The sequence below is a fragment of the Pan paniscus genome, chromosome 8 (assembly GCF_029289425.2).
Source record: "Pan paniscus chromosome 8, NHGRI_mPanPan1-v2.0_pri, whole genome shotgun sequence".
Taxonomy (NCBI): domain Eukaryota; kingdom Metazoa; phylum Chordata; class Mammalia; order Primates; family Hominidae; genus Pan; species Pan paniscus.
The window spans coordinates 130,230,517-130,246,461 of NC_073257.2; positions in this window are offsets into that span (position 1 = coordinate 130,230,517).

Sequence of the window (15,945 nt, forward strand, 5' to 3'; positions counted from 1 at the left end):
CAAACATGATTAAAAATAGAATGATGGTTATTCCATATACAAAAAGCCTATTGAAGAGAAGAGAGTTGTATTTGGGAAAAAGCTTCTGAAGATTTTTGCTTTGTATGACAGAATACTGAAAGATATGTTTAATGTCGACTACAAAAAAGTTTCTAAGTCTCATTTATTTTGTTTGTTTAGCAAATACTTATATAGTGCTTACCATGTGCCAGCTATTATTCTAAGTGCTTTACAAAGAGAAACTCATTCTATTAGTCCAGATCCTGGCAGGAAACAGATGGCACGCTCAAATTGGATAAAGTGAAGCGAATTGAATACAAGGAATATTTACAAAGGTGTGAGTGGGATTTAGAAAATGCAATAGGGGATTGTGCAACACCCTGGCTCACAGCAGCAGGGAGCCTATACCACCCCAGGGCCTGCCTGAAGGGCCTCGGAGAGGGAGTGGTTGGAGGTACCTAGAGAGAGCCTCTTCCTAGAGGCTGCTTGGCAGGAGCACTGGGTGGCAGACAACCCATGGCAACCTGACAGGCAGGGAACAAGGGGAATAATCACCCTGACCTCACTGTCCTCCTCCCCCTGGCTCTCCTGCCCATACTCTCATTAGCCAAACCCAACAGAAAGCCGGAGAGCAGAAAGCTCATTGATGCCTCTTGTACAGGTCGGCCTCCCAGGGTACAGAAGCAGGTTGGAGAAAGGTTGGAAGTGGAACTAAAGGAGCAAAGAGAAGATACTCCACATACTTATAATAACCCTATTTAGTAGGTACTATTGTTGCATGCATTTTATAGAATCTGATGCACAGAGAGGCGTCAGTTGCCCAAGAACTTGCCCAAGATCACAGAGCTCATAAGTGATGGATCCAGGATTTTAACCCAGGCATTTAGCTATCTCTCTTACAATATTATCATACAGAAAACCTATGTAATCATCCTCTATATTTAAAAACATTTCTTAATGCTGCCCGATATACTGAAATTTAAATGGATAAAAAAAGACCATTTTAAGAGTCATTTCTGACTTCTTTCTACCACCTGTTTAAGGGCTGGGAGGAGTTTTTATGTTATTGGAGGCACTTAACTACCAAGATTTCCATTATGATTCAGAGATCATTATGAAAATTGAGCAATTTTCATGATAGGCATACTTCCCAGCAGCTTCTTAGTAGAGTTGGGAGGATTATAGCTAGGGGAAACGCAGGAGGTGAAAATGTGGTCTCATTGGAAAGTGTTCAGTTGTGAATGTGGATGGTGGTTTTATTAAATTTGTACACTTGAAGTCTTTTAATTTTCCAATAGAATTGTAGGAATCTGGCACTTCCTAACAATCAGGGCACAAATCCTTTCTAGTTTTTTTTTAGTAAGTATTTTCCAATATTAAAACTAAGCCATGAGTTCTGTATAAAATGAGTGTGATACAGCAAATAAACTGTAAAGCATGTTTCTAGAGAGAAAGATATATTTTCTTGCTGATTTCTATTATTTGGTTAGTATCCCTTGAATAAACTACTTACTAGAAGCTTCAGAATTGGGAATAAGTACAAGGCTAGAATGGTTGCCAAGTCCAATATTGTTTTCCTGGACACATTTGCATTTTAAGAGCTTTTTTCTTTCCCCAGAACTTTTCCGCTTTACATCTACCCTTCCATGTTGTACCCCTGCCCTTGTTTCTGCTTGTTGGTCATACACTTGGTGCCCAGGCATGTGTTTCCCCTCCCTCTTTCCCCAGAGAACGCATTTCATACCTTTGTGCCTTTTCATTTGCTTTTCCCTTGGCCTTCCATGCCCCTCTCTTATACTTGGTCACTCCTGTTCTTCATTTAGGAATCTAAAGACTGTCTTTTGTGAGAATGTTTCCCCATCTCCCCTAGAAAGAGCCTATCACTCCCTTCCATGAGCGTCTAGGGTTTTGTGTACATACCTTGTTTGCAGCCCTCTACCATATTGTATTAACCGTATTTGCTGGCTTATTTATTTATTACACTGAACTGTGACTTCTTGGAGGCCAAGATCCTAGTCTACTGAAGAGTTTTACAAAAGTCGTTGGATGAACAACTATTTCTGAACCAACTAAAAATAGTTGTAAAATTCTTGGCCATCACACAGGGACCAGAAACCCCTTCAAAGTCTGTTTATATTTTTCTGTGTCTGCCACTTGCAGGAAGAGATTCAGAAACTAGCCCAAGAGCATGAAACATCATATCTATCCTGATTTGCATTTTACTAATATTAGGGTCAGTGAGTTAAATATAAGTTTGGTGTAATTCTTCAGTAGGTAGATCTAAAATTTCAGAATTCCCAAATGATTAATAGCTTCCTTAGCTATTTTTATAATGATGCTTTCAGTAAATTCACTTCATTGGAAGTATACTAAAAATTAGATATATGCTCAAAATAGTAAACGATTATTTCCAATAGCATTCTTCTGAACAAGTATTAAAACCAGAATACGAGTTAGGTTCATATTATCACAAATGGGGAAGAAATTTTGGTTTAGAAAAATACTCTTCAGTCCCCTGAATGACATTATAATTACTCTTCAGTCCCCTGAATGACATAACGAGCACAATATCTTTGTGTTTAATTTGAGTATAAGGGCTGGTCTTTTTAAAAGAGTGAGCGAGCCTCTCTCTGGATCTCCTTTTGGGTTTCAGATGCCTCCCTCAGTAGGTGTCATTTCAAACTGCTCCATCATGAGTGTTCCAGTTTCCATCTACCTGGTCTACCTGCCCACTCACCCAGTTTTCCCAGGCGCTCACTACCCACACGGCTTACTTTCAATTCCGTTTATGGTGAACCACTAATTTTCTTTTATCACTTCCACCACTGGCTCCTGACCATGCCTCCCTCTACTTGGGAGCGAGACAGAGTGACTCCAAGGCCATGCATTGTTTAGTGTCTATAGGTGGCACTGGGGCTGGGGAGGCAAGAACAAAGTAGCAGCTGTTTCCATGACCCATTTCTCCCCAAGTGCTAATAGTAAACTCTCAGTGGTGTCATAGAACCTTATTCTACTTGAGATTTAGTTTAGGGAAGATCATTCACTAAGATAGCCTCTTCAGTTCTCTTTCTCCATGGCCAGACATGTCCCCAGCATCATTTATCAATGAAGACACCACGTGCAGAAGTGTATGATCAACCATGAAACAGTAGTAGAGGGAAAAACATTATCTTTACCTAAACTGTGAAAGAACAAGGAAATTTGTAGATGTTTTCGAAACTAGAAATCTGTGTGGTATAAAAAAAAAGTGTTCTGTCAAGAGACCTCAATATGTAGCATGAGGACTTAAAACTCAGTAATATTTTTCTTGGTTTCTAGAACTACATTCCGGTTTACTGAAAGTTTGTGGCTGAAGAAGTGTTATCTGAATCCTCAAGTTGGCTAATGATTTGGAATCTTTCTCTGCGTTGTTAGTATGATTTTCCAGTATTTTTTCTCCCTTAATCTGCCATATGGCATATATTTATTCTTAACATTACTGTAAATTAAAATTAATTTTGTTTTAGGAATTTGAAAGAATTCCATAAAATCTCTTGAAGTAGTTGGAAATGTCCTGCAGTTGAAACAAACTAGGGTTGGGAGACACTAATCTAGATTAATGTTAATAAGCAACATGTTGGGATTAATCATGTGTTTTTGCATTTTCTGTCTTGAGACAGAGGGCCACAAAGTGGTGGAGTTTGCAAATAATAGTTAATCCCAATGTACTGAAAATAACATTTCGTTCTTTAATATATCTTGGAATGCAACCATCACTCATTTTCTTCTTTTGGTTTATAGCTCTTATTTGGATGTTAATAGTAAAGGAATTATAGCTCACTATGAATTACAGCAGAAATCTACCTCATGGTTTATGCAAATGAACAGTCATAAGATTTTAACCAAGTAGTTTATGACGAATAATTTATAACAAGATCAGTTTTACCATTAAAGAAAAGCACAATAAATTGAAAAGGATAAGATGAATGAGAAGTGCTTGGCACTTTGCTTTGTTCTTAGCACGTTGGCAATTCCTGTCATTAATAACACTTGGCTTTAATGTGGCAAATTTCATTTTGGATGTTTAAAGTACTTCAGAAACATTTGTTTGTTATTCTTCCCAGCATCCCAAGTCCATGGGTGCACTACCTCAGAAGAACATTTGTTTTCATTAGGAGTTAAAAGTAGGGTTAGAACCAAATAAAAGTCAACAAGCCTTTTAGAGGGGAAATAAGGATTACATCAAATTCCCAGTGGCTTCTTCTTTACTAGCTCATGGGGAAATATTTTTTCTGCAGCCTCGAGGCGAAGGAGGCAAAAGTGACCCCTTCCTTACAGCTTCGGAATGAGATGAATTATTCCACCCTATGTGAACCCACAAAACACTTCTGTCCATGAGTCTAGGATGGGTCAGTAATGTGAACTGAGTTGGAAATTGTTGCTCCATGAGTTATATGCTCAAAGTGCTCCATTCTTTTGATTCCTCCAATTCTTCCTCGTAGTTTTTAATTTTTTTATTTTTTTTTCCCCATTGCTAATAGCTTGTGTTCTCTAAGCAGTAATTTTCTGTTGAGAAAACTATGAGACATCCATCACCTCTGTTTGGGTGAGAGCTTCCTGAGTGCTGGGATTTTACTTTTTTATCTCTATATAATCAAGATTTAGCACAGAGCCTGGGATGGACAGTACACACACACACACACACACACACACACACACACGTTATTAACTGATTGACTAAATGGTAAATATCATCAGTAAGTCATAGAGAAATTTAGCCCCTCAAGCTCTATAAATGCCATTTAGTGTGCAAAATGCAGCAATACATCATAAAATCAGGGCAGACACCCCTGCTTAGTACAATCATCAACAATGGCATTGCTTATCATCTCCAACAGCCACCCCAGTTTTCTCTTACATCTATTTGAACCTTTGCAGGTTAGTGGTCCTTGTAATTTAAGCCACAGTCACAATAAGCACATCCTTTAGAGTCTATAGTTTGGGTTCAGCAAACAATGATTACTCATACTTTCTTAGTCTCCTTCAGTAGTCAACAGGTCTAGCAATTTTGTGGCTTTTCAACAGCCTAGGCAGACACTGACAAAATGCTTTAGAAGGACTTAGTCTTATTTTTCCTCTTAGGGCTAGAGATGATCTTCTCATTGCTAATAACAGCTTTTGAAAATTTCAGGAATGTTGAAGACAAAAAATACAAGTGGGAGTGAAGGGAATGTTGGAGCTGATTCCACAATTTTGCAGGTGGATTAGATACTGAAGTTAGATGTTTTCAGATCATATTGTACTTCGTAGGCATCAAACTAGCCAAACAAAATAAAAAGAACCTGCCTCGCTCTTGTCTGTATAATGTATTCCTGTTTAGTTAATAGAAACACTGCTCCTCCAAATTTCCAGGTTAATCTCCAATTTTGTAATTACATTAGAAATTAGTATAAATTAACATAATTAATTGAGAATTAATTAACACACTTGAGAACTATTTATCCAGGAACTTTGAATATTATGGTATTCTATATAAGTCAGCTTAAGATATTAACTGGACCTGCAGTATCACAAATTTTAGAAACCATTCACCTTAAATATATGAAATCTTTCAAATTTCCTTTAAAAGAGACAAATTGTGGGAGGTTATTTCCAAGCATTATTTTGTCATTCTAAATCTATGTTTGTTTCCTAGATTGCAAGATGACTAGTAGTGATTACAATTGCAGCTAAAAGTATTCTCATTAAACATACCTAGAAATAGGCAGGGTGAGGTGGTCCATGTTTATAATTTTAGCACCTTGAAAGGCCGGGGTGGGAGCCTGAGCTCAACTCACTTGAGCCCAGGAGTTTGAGACTGACCTGAGCAACATAGGGAGACCCCTTCTCTACAAATACTTTAAAAATTAACCCAGTGTGCACCAGCAGTCCCAGTTACTCAAGAGGCTGTGGCTGGAGGATCCCCTGAGCCCCAGAGGTCAAGACCATGGTGAGCTGCAATCACACCACTGCACTCTAGCCTGGGTGACAGAATAAGACCTGGTCTCAAAAAAACAAACAAACAAAAAACATAGAAATAGTAAATATTGTCTTCATTATCTCAAAGAAATAAGGTTAAAGATGGCTGCTCTTTTCTTGGGCTTAACTCTGTGTCATAATTTCATATCTGGGGCATAACTCATATGTTTAGATTTAGGGTGGAAATAAGCATGCAGGATAAGAATCACATTAATGACAACCCAGTAACTATTTGATCTTACCTATTCAGGCCCTCCATGCCCCCAATCAAATATAATTTACTTAGTCACTTTCTTCACTTCGGCTATGAAAACCATAGTTTGCTAATATGATTCTTATATAATATTTCAGCATACTGTAGAATTGCATTTGGCAAACTTGAAACCTAGACTAATAATTTATTACCCTTTTTAGTTCACTTAAAAAAGTAGATGGGATATTGGAGGTGCTGAATACTCAGACTGATTTTTCTCTGGCTGGGAAAATGAGGAGGTCTCTAACTGACTTTTCCAAGAAAAATATGTTACCATTCTGGAGAATAATGTTGGAAACAGAAACCATGCAGGGAGGATTATAGAGAAAAACAAAAATAAGACATAGCAGTGAAAGCCTTGCCATTCATCACAAAAGACCAGTCAGGTGGGCGAGGAAAACAAGCATGTCTGGGAAGTCCCAGTTAGGTGCTCTTCCTCCCCTCACCTACCTTTAAGTAGAAGAAAATAAATTAGGAAGGATTTAAAGCCAGGCAAGTTGAAGCAAACAATGCAGGGATATACAGACTAGACTCGTAGTTCCTCCAGATCCACACAAAGCCAGTCCAAAGAGCTGAAGGAAACCAGAGCTTTCAATCCAGTACGTCAACCAGAATGGAGTGGCAAGACGAAGAGTTAAGGGAAAGATGTGGTTCAGGCTTATTACAGTTATTTATATTGAAGACAATGACTTGGGTATGGGACATGGGTTTGGATTCCAGTTCTACCACACATTCACCATGTGATTTAATCTCCTTAAATTTGAGTTTCATCATCTGGTAAATGGGGATAATAATTGTATTTAAGTCTTTTTTTTTTTTAAGATAATCTCACTCTATTGCCCAGGCTGGAGTGCAGAAGCATGATCTTGGCTCACTGCAACCTCCAACTCCCAGGTTCAAGTGATCTTCCCACTTCAGCCTCCCAAGTAGCTGGGATTACAGGCACACACCACCACGCCTGGCTAATTTTTGTATCTTTAGTAGAGATAGGGCTTCACCATGCTGGCCAGACTGGTCTCAAACTCCTGGCCTCAAGTGATCCACCTGCCTCAGCCTCCTAAAGTGCTGGGATTACAGGGGTGAGCCACCGTGTCTGGCAAGTAGTTAACTCTTAGAGTTATTCTCAGAGTAAAAATAACAATAGCTGATATTTACAGAACATTTATTGTGTGTCTGGCATTGTACTGATCAGGTATTTGTTATCTGTCTTAATACTATTTTTAGTCTCATTGTACAGATGAGGAAACCAAGGTTTGGAAAGATTAAGTGTTTTGCCCCAAGTCACTCATCTAAGAGGTGGCAAGGCCTTGACTAAGTGAAAGAAATCCATATTGTATACAATATGGTGCAAGCATCACTGAATACTGAAGAAATGGCAGCTATTATGATTTCCCATATATCTGTCTAGACGTGTTGTGCCATCAGATAATATGGCAGAAGTAGAGAGAAGCACCAGCCTCCCATCAACTCTTGGAGTTGACCAGCTGGCAACTTTCAGTGGATAAGGTGACACTAGCATTTTGCATGGTGCCGTAGAAAATCAGCCCATTTGCCTTCTTAGCCTCTATCTCGGGTTTCCATCTTCTGTTCTAATAAATAAAGCACTCAACTGGGATTGAGGAAAATTGTGTTCTAGCCCCATAGTTGCATACACCTTGATTGTATCCCAGGCATACATCAGCCATGTGACATCTTAGGAGATCAACAATCAAGAGCATGTTGCTACCTGATTAATTCTGTCTCTCAGGGGTTGGCATTGCAGGAAACTGGAGAACCTGCACTGTGGGGCACCCAGGTGGGTGTAGGACAGGACAGAGGTCATCTGGCTGTTCCCTCAGCTAAGACATTATTGAAACTGCTACTGACACAAAGGGCAAAACCAAGGATATCGGTCTTACTTTGAAGTTATCTTCATTTCTTAATTAGATTGAGATTTGATAGAAACACCTGGTAAAACAAAGAGAGTTTTTATAAATTAAACATTTTTTAATTTCTATTTTTTTTCTCACTCTGTCTCATGGTGCTGATAAACTTGTTTTAAACCAATAAATTATAGAATGCTACATTTCCCAGTATTATTTTTGCCATGATTTTTGCTTCAGTGGCTGACCCCAGAAATTAGCAAGGGAAAAGTATTCCCATGAAGCTGGCTCATCTCGGATGTTAAACAAAACTACTGTAACCATTCTTTAGTTCATAGGTAAGTCTTCCATCGATGTCAAAGGAAATTCAGGATACCGAGAAGGTGATATTTTCTTACAGAATCCAGCAAGACGATGTGTAAAGGTTTTAGACGTGTAGCTCCTATCAGAGTTAACACGAGCTGTGCTGTTAAAATCCCCTCCTGACACTTTGCATTCTATCCTGGGAAGTCTGAAGAAGTTGCAGAAGGGTCATCAAAACATCAGCATCACTTTGATAAACTTGTCAACAGATAAAATAATATACATGTATGTTTGCTTCTTTTCCTCTGAAATCTAAAGTAGTCACGACTATATAAAAACCTTTTACCATAACTAATTAACTAGAAGCTCCTCATAAACTATGTGTCGACAGCACCGAATGTCTAATTATCTTCTTTCACTTTGGAATTGTGATGTTGAATAATGAAGAAAACATTACCTGATGAAGTCTTTTATTTTATGATGATATCTCAGGAGACAAAGGAGACACAAAGGCTTAAATGCCATCTTCAGTTACATCTTGGCCTTGGCAATCTTTTAGCTGGTTTTGATTTGCATGGAAACCACGTTATATTTTTTAAAGCGTATAGAAAGATGGAAGGAAGGAAGGAGGGAAGGAAGGAAGGAAGGAAGGAAGGAGGGAAGGAAGGAAGGAAAGAAGGAAGGCAGGCAGGCAGGCAGGCAGGAAGGAGTTGTAAGATATTCTGTATAGCTGTTTAATTGCACTGTTGATTCTAGGCATGAGGAACCCTTTTCACATGAAGAAAGCCATGGCATAGCTGTTAACTGCTATGCTAACTGCTAGCCTATTCTGCTGGACATTGTGGCTTGGGTTTTGCCAATTCCGTTAAAATGTCTATTCTCTCCCTGCCACATAATGATCTACTTTAATTCAAACCAGGCAAGCATGAACTCATGTGACAGATATGACAGAAACAGGGAGGTGAGTGGCTTTTTTTTTTTTTTACTTTTGAAAGCAATGGATCAAATCCATACCTGCAGACACTTATGTGTAGACCCAGACCTGCTAGAGAGGGCATTTTCAATCCTTGCCTACTCCCAAACCTGTGCCCACCTTCTAAATATTTCTATATTTCTGTCAAAACTCGAGAATATATTTCAACATAGTTGGCCATTAAGTGGCACTTTCCTTGCTTTCACAGCCACCCCTGTCCTTGGATGCTCTATGCAAGGTCCATTAAAGTACAGGAGATCTGGCAGAGGGAGAGACTTGGGGAGTACACAGCTACAACTGGGGCACCCCAAGGGCCTGAGTTTCTTTTCCTCAGGGTTTCTGTTTGATGCTTTCTATCTTGCACAGATGGGCTGGGGTCTTCTGCCATAGTGCTTCCTACACTGACATGCACATGAGCCACTTAAGAGTCTTGTTAAAATGCAGACTGTTTTTTATTTTCTTTCTTTCTTTCTTTCTTTTTTTCTTTCTTTCTTTTCCTTCCTTCCTTCTTTCTCTCTCTTTCTCTTGCTCTTTCTTTCTTTTCTTTCTTTTCTTTTCTTTTCTTTCTTTTTTTTGAGACAGGGTCTTTCTCTGTCACCTAGGCTGGAGTGCAGTGGCATGATCATGGCTCTCTGCAGCCTCAAACTCTTGGGCTCAAGCAGTCCTTCCACCTCAGCCTCCCAAGTTGTGAGACTATAGGCATACGCCACTGTGCCTGGCTAATTTTTTTGTAATTTTGTAGAGAGAGTGTGTCACTATATTGTCCAGGCTGGTCTTGAACTCCTGGGCTCAAGTGACTCTCCTGCCTCAGCCTCCCAAGTTTCTGGGATTACAGATGTGAGCCATCATGCCCGGCCAAAATGCAGATTCTAATTTAGTCGGTCTGAGATGGGGCCTGGGGGTCTGCATTTTTTATAAATTTCCAAGGGATGCTGGCATTGCTGGCCCAAGGACCACACTTTGAGTGTTGACACTCCCACTCCACTGAGCCAATTCAGGACTTTCTCTCCCCAAATCCGTTTTTTGGGTTTTTGTTTTGTTTTGTTTTGTTTTCCGATACTCTGTCATGTGCAGGCTGGAGTGCAATGGCGTGATCTTGGCTCACTGCAACCTCTGCCTCCCAGTTCAAGGGATTCTTCTGCCTCAGCCTCCTGAGTGGCTGGGACTACAGGTGCATGCCATCACACCCGTCTAATTTTTGTATTTTTCGTAGAGACGGGGTTTCACCATATTGGCCAGGCTGGTCTCCAACTCCTGATCTCATGATCCGCCTCAGCCTCCCAAGTGCTGGGATTACAGGAGTAAGCCACCACACCCAGCCCCCAAATCCTTTCTTTTCCTCCTCAGTCCCTGCTCTGAATTTTGGGAGCACCAATGGACAATACTTAGTACTAATCTTGGTACTTCTCAGCCTCTGTCTCCTGGGTATGAAGCTTAATGTTAAGCTGCATAAGTAAATGTTTCCTGGGTGTGAGGTTTATCTTTGTAAGTAGATTCTAAGCTCTGCCACCTCCCTTTACCTGCAGACAGCAGCAACAATGATGACACAGCACAGAAGGCCATGGTAATTATTGTTGAATTGAATTGAGTTGGATTGGATTGAACTGACCAGGCTTTCTTACACTATGTTGAGAATACGTATCTTCCCAAACCGGATTCAATGACTGATATGGGAGACCTTTAAGGCAGGTGTGATGTGTTTAGATGTTTGCAGCAGTGATGCTCAAATAAGCAATTGAATTCCAGCATTGGATCTCATGCCTTGTCTCCCTGGTCCCACCAACCTTTCCTCAAACACACAAGCCAAAACAGAAAAGTAAACACAACCAGCAACTGAGTCTATTTCTACTTCCCCAAAGAAATTTCCTCAGGTCCCCATCCTTCCTACCCCATCTCTCTGACCCCAACCAAGTGTCTTGCAACTTTCAGAAAAATGAAAGAAGTATCTCCTCCTCATAAAAAGAAGAGAGAGAGAAACTATTAATTTGGTAACTTAAATGTATAACGAAGCCCTACTTACTATCTTTTTCTCTGAATCAACTTCCAGCCAAGTGGGTTTAATGTATATGCCCCTCCTCCAACTTAAATGAAACCATGGTGATTTGTTGTTTCCTGCCATTATTTCGTCGTCTTGTAATACCCCATCTCTTTGTTGCCTATCCCCTTGCTACACGTCCCTGTGGCTCCAACGCAAATCCAGCCTCTCACAACCAGTTTTTCCCCCATGCTTCCCCAGCCTGAGGGAACTCCACTCTTCTTGGAAATTGCAGAGCTGTAGTTTAGAGTATATTCAGCCATTAATTGTGCAGTATCCAGTGCCATATTTTTCTATGTTGTCTCAGCCTGCTTTTTAAAGATTTTATTGTTAGCTAACTTTAGACATATTTATGCCTTATTAAAAGAGGGTAGATTAAAATTTGCTCAAGAAATCCATGACCTATACCTGTGTTCCCTTTGGGTCTGGCATTCATTCACCATTCAACAATTAATATCTGAGCACCCTAACAGTGGAGTGATTGATGAATAACCAAAATAAAGTGAATATATGTACATAATTGAACTTAAAACCTGATATTTCACAATCCAAGTACTTTCACATATAACATCTCATTGTCCTTGTGACATCCTTCTGAAGCAAATGGGAAAAGGTAATATGTCATGCAAAGCATTTAATTAGTAAATTCACTTTGACAGTGTTTCAAGCCAGCATGTGGGGGGAAAAAAGTTATTAAGTGAAATAATATAAAAGTTAATTGTGACATGTCAAACAAACTCTTAGAGAAGATTCATAAAAATACCAAAGAAGAACAGTGCTCCAAAACCTAAACAACGGTGGATCGATTTATGGCTTATTTAACCAAATCAACAATCTGGAAAAGGTACCTCTTAAATTTGAACTGAAAGCTTGACAGAGATTAAGACAGCCTGACCTCCATGGTTAATAAATTCCATAAGTAGAGAGCAAACATTAAAAATGCCCTGTAGCTCAATGTCTTCAGCCAAAAAGAACTAATCCAATTGAGTGAGACCAAAGAAAACGACTGGGGATGTATGGTTCCAGAATGTCTCTGAGGTATTCAAACCCAAGTCAATTTAAGGACTTGTGAGTTAATAACTAGGACTTTACACATAATCCTGTACTTTACAGGTAGCCAGTGAAGGTTTTATACAACCAGGGTAATGTGATTTTCATGCTTGGTGTCAGTCAAAATGTCAGTAACTGAGTTCCAGACCAAGAGAAGTTCCTCAATCGGTCCATTATAGAGTCCCCCGGAACAGCGACAGGCGGGGGCAGCAGGGGTCCCAGGAAGACAGGAGACACAAACACATATAAAGAGGAGAGAGCAGTGGACAGCAGCCATGGAGAGGGCTGGTTCACAGGGGCTTTTAATGGTGGATCTGGTAAATAATTAAATAGGAAGCCTTAAAGATATGTCAGGATCAAAGATTAAGTACAAATTCATAATAGAAATCTTAACGAGCGAACAGCCTTCAAAGCTGTAGTTCTGGGCAATTTACGGATTTGCAGTAATGGTGAGAACCCAGAAGCAATGAGAGTTTCTTCTTAGCATGATTCATCATCAGCTTTTAACAGTCAGGCTGAGAACATCCAGAGTTTAGGTGGTCAGAGAGTGAATTTAAGTTTCAAAGGGGTGAGATGACTACTTATTAACATAATATGTAATGTTAAATGGATATTTTAAATGCATTGATTGGATTCCTTTTTTACAAACATCATTTAAGAGCTCTCTGTGTGTATGCATGTGTTTTAATTTCCCAGTGGAAATATTATAATGTCAGATGATAAAATCTTTCCAGATTGGATACTGACTTATGTTTAAAAAAATAAAATGGGAAAAGCAACCAGACGATTAACTGAGCACCTAATCTGTTCCAATTACAAGACCAGGTACTTTATACACATTCTTTTATTCTTATTTTAATATTGCAAGGTAGATGGGATTAGCTCCAAATATAAACTAGGAAATGAAAGCTCAGAGGAATATGTCGCTCTGGCTCCTGACCACTCAAAATTTGCAGACCTGCACCATTAGCATCACTTGGGATGGGGTTAAAACGCAGAATTTCAGGCCCTACCCTAGACTGACTGACCAGAATCTACCTTACTCAGTAGCTGTAGCATTCTGAAAGGTCCCTTCTATATATCACTTGAGTAAGTTCTCACAGAAAACCTGGGGCAGGAGGCAGACCAGTGACCAATGACCAGCTACCAGTAACCAAGCTCAGGGCTTGCCAGCCACCTCTGCCATGCAAATGAGCTTCAGCCCCTGGGGCTCCTCACCGAGGAAATGCATGTATAGAAGATCCCTGGGGAAGTACCTGTGGTGCAAAAGGAAGAAATGAGGCATCTTTGGGCTGGCTTTGGCAGACAGTGCAGGAGCCCATGGACTCTCAGGAAGAGTCATTCCACACAAATTTACTGAGCAGCAACCATGTATTACCAAAATAGAGGTTAAGGCAGTAGGTTCTGGAGCCAGACTGTATTTCAGATCTGCTGAGTGCTGGCTTTGGGCCTTGCGCAACTTGCTTAATCTCTTTATCCCTCCGTTTCCTTATTTGAAAAATGGGGATACTGATGGAGTCATGGTAAGGCATACAGAAAGAGCTCATTGGACATTTGCTTTCATTATTTCCCATGTTGTGCTATGGGGACTATGTCCGGTGTGGAATAAGACTGCTGTGGCCCCTGCCTTAGGTTTTAGAGGAGGAGGCAGACATTACTAGGTACAGTTGTTACAGGTGCTATGCCAGAAGAGCTGGGAACTACGGAAACAGGTAAGAGAGAAGCTAGACTTAGAAAGCAATTAAGGAATACTTCTTATGTAATTGACCTTTGCTTGTGATCTGAAGCTTGAGTAGGGAGAAAGACCAGCATTAAACAATCAAATGAGGAACTGAACCTTGGAGGAGATGCAAGAGGGCCTGTAGGATGAGGACAGAGAGCGAGGGGGTTCTGGAGAGGCAGAGGAGTAGGCAGCCAGCAAACAGCCCTGCCCAAACTCCTGGAAATGACAAATATCCTCTTTGCTACGTAGTAGAATCCTAAAAAATGGGAAACCCTTAGTTGCTAGAATTGATGAAAGAACTGAGTAAAGCAGTGAGCTACACCCTGGCTGCCTTGAAGGAGTTATTGATCTCAGTAACCTCAAGGCTTAGCTAGGAGATGATGAGGCTCTGGGCTGTAGGTAAGAAGTTGTAGCTGAACCCCCTTCCTGAAGCTGAGACATTTAAAGGGTGGATCAGGAAAACTCACTGAACAGCACAGGGACAGAATGAGGAAATAGTCTGCCTTCTTGGGTGGAGAGAAAGACAGAGGTCATTAGATTCATATTTCAAAAATACCATGCCAGCTGCAGGTTGGAGGAGGGCAAAAGTGGTATGGGCATGTGAAGCAGGAAGTTCAGCATTCAGGGGAGACTTTCTCATGGCTCTGACTAGGACAGGGGCAGTGCAGCCAGTTCACACAACTGGTAGCATGACTGATTCCAGGTCCAAAATTGTCACCACAAGTGAATGATGGAGCTTAACAGGGAGCTTATGAAATGATGCAGAAACATGAAATGGATCAATATCAAGGGTCAAGCTTCCAGAGACTGGAAACATAGAGGTCCATAGGATCCGAGTTGTGGGAGATTTTGGCATAGTCAATGCAAGACAGTCCAGGAGAGGGGAACAATTGCTAATTCACTAGGGTTAGACAGGAGGGAAACTTCACATCCCAGAGGGTAATGGAAGATAACCACCTGCCACAGAGCTGCAGAGCAGCCCGGAGCAAGGTGGGGGATGGTCTTTGGGCTCACGGCTGGAGCTGAGACTTGGAAGAAAATTCTGGAGGTGGGGAAGGAGCAGTGTCATTGACTCAAAATTGTTTCAGTCTAGGAGATTGAGTATTATAGCATTTCATACACCTTGTACAGCTGAAAGAAATGAGATGTGTAAAACCTAGTCTGCTACTCAATGTGTGTGGCCTGTAGACGAGCAATACCAGCGTCACCACGGGGCAGGTTAGGAATGCAGAATTTTGGCCCCACCCTGGGGCCTCCTGAGCAAGAATCTGTATTTTAACGTGGTCCCTAGGGATTTCTACATGCATGACCATTTACCATGTGTGGCCGTAAAAGATCATGTCACTTGCGCCATCTGTGACTGAGGGCATGGGAGGTGTGACCCAGGATAAAAGACACTCCTTAATGGAGTATGTGAAGATAGTTTTGAAATATTTCTGACTCATGTCAGGCAAACCAAAAATTGGAGAGATTTGGCCACATCTAGGCAAAGAAAACCAGAAATATTGGAACCCTCCTACAAGTCAGTCTGGGTAAGCACAATGACAGGACAAAACCAATCTAAAAAAAAGTGAGGTGGAATGAGATGGAAAGAAAGATGCAACCTTGAGAAGTAGTTAAGATTGTAATTTCTAATTTCTTTCCACTCCCTTCAAATTACATGAGTAGCCAGTTCACATCAGCCTCAAACTTCCCATGCAACTTTAAAATGCTTACAGGTGTAATTATTTTGGATTCAAATTCACAGCC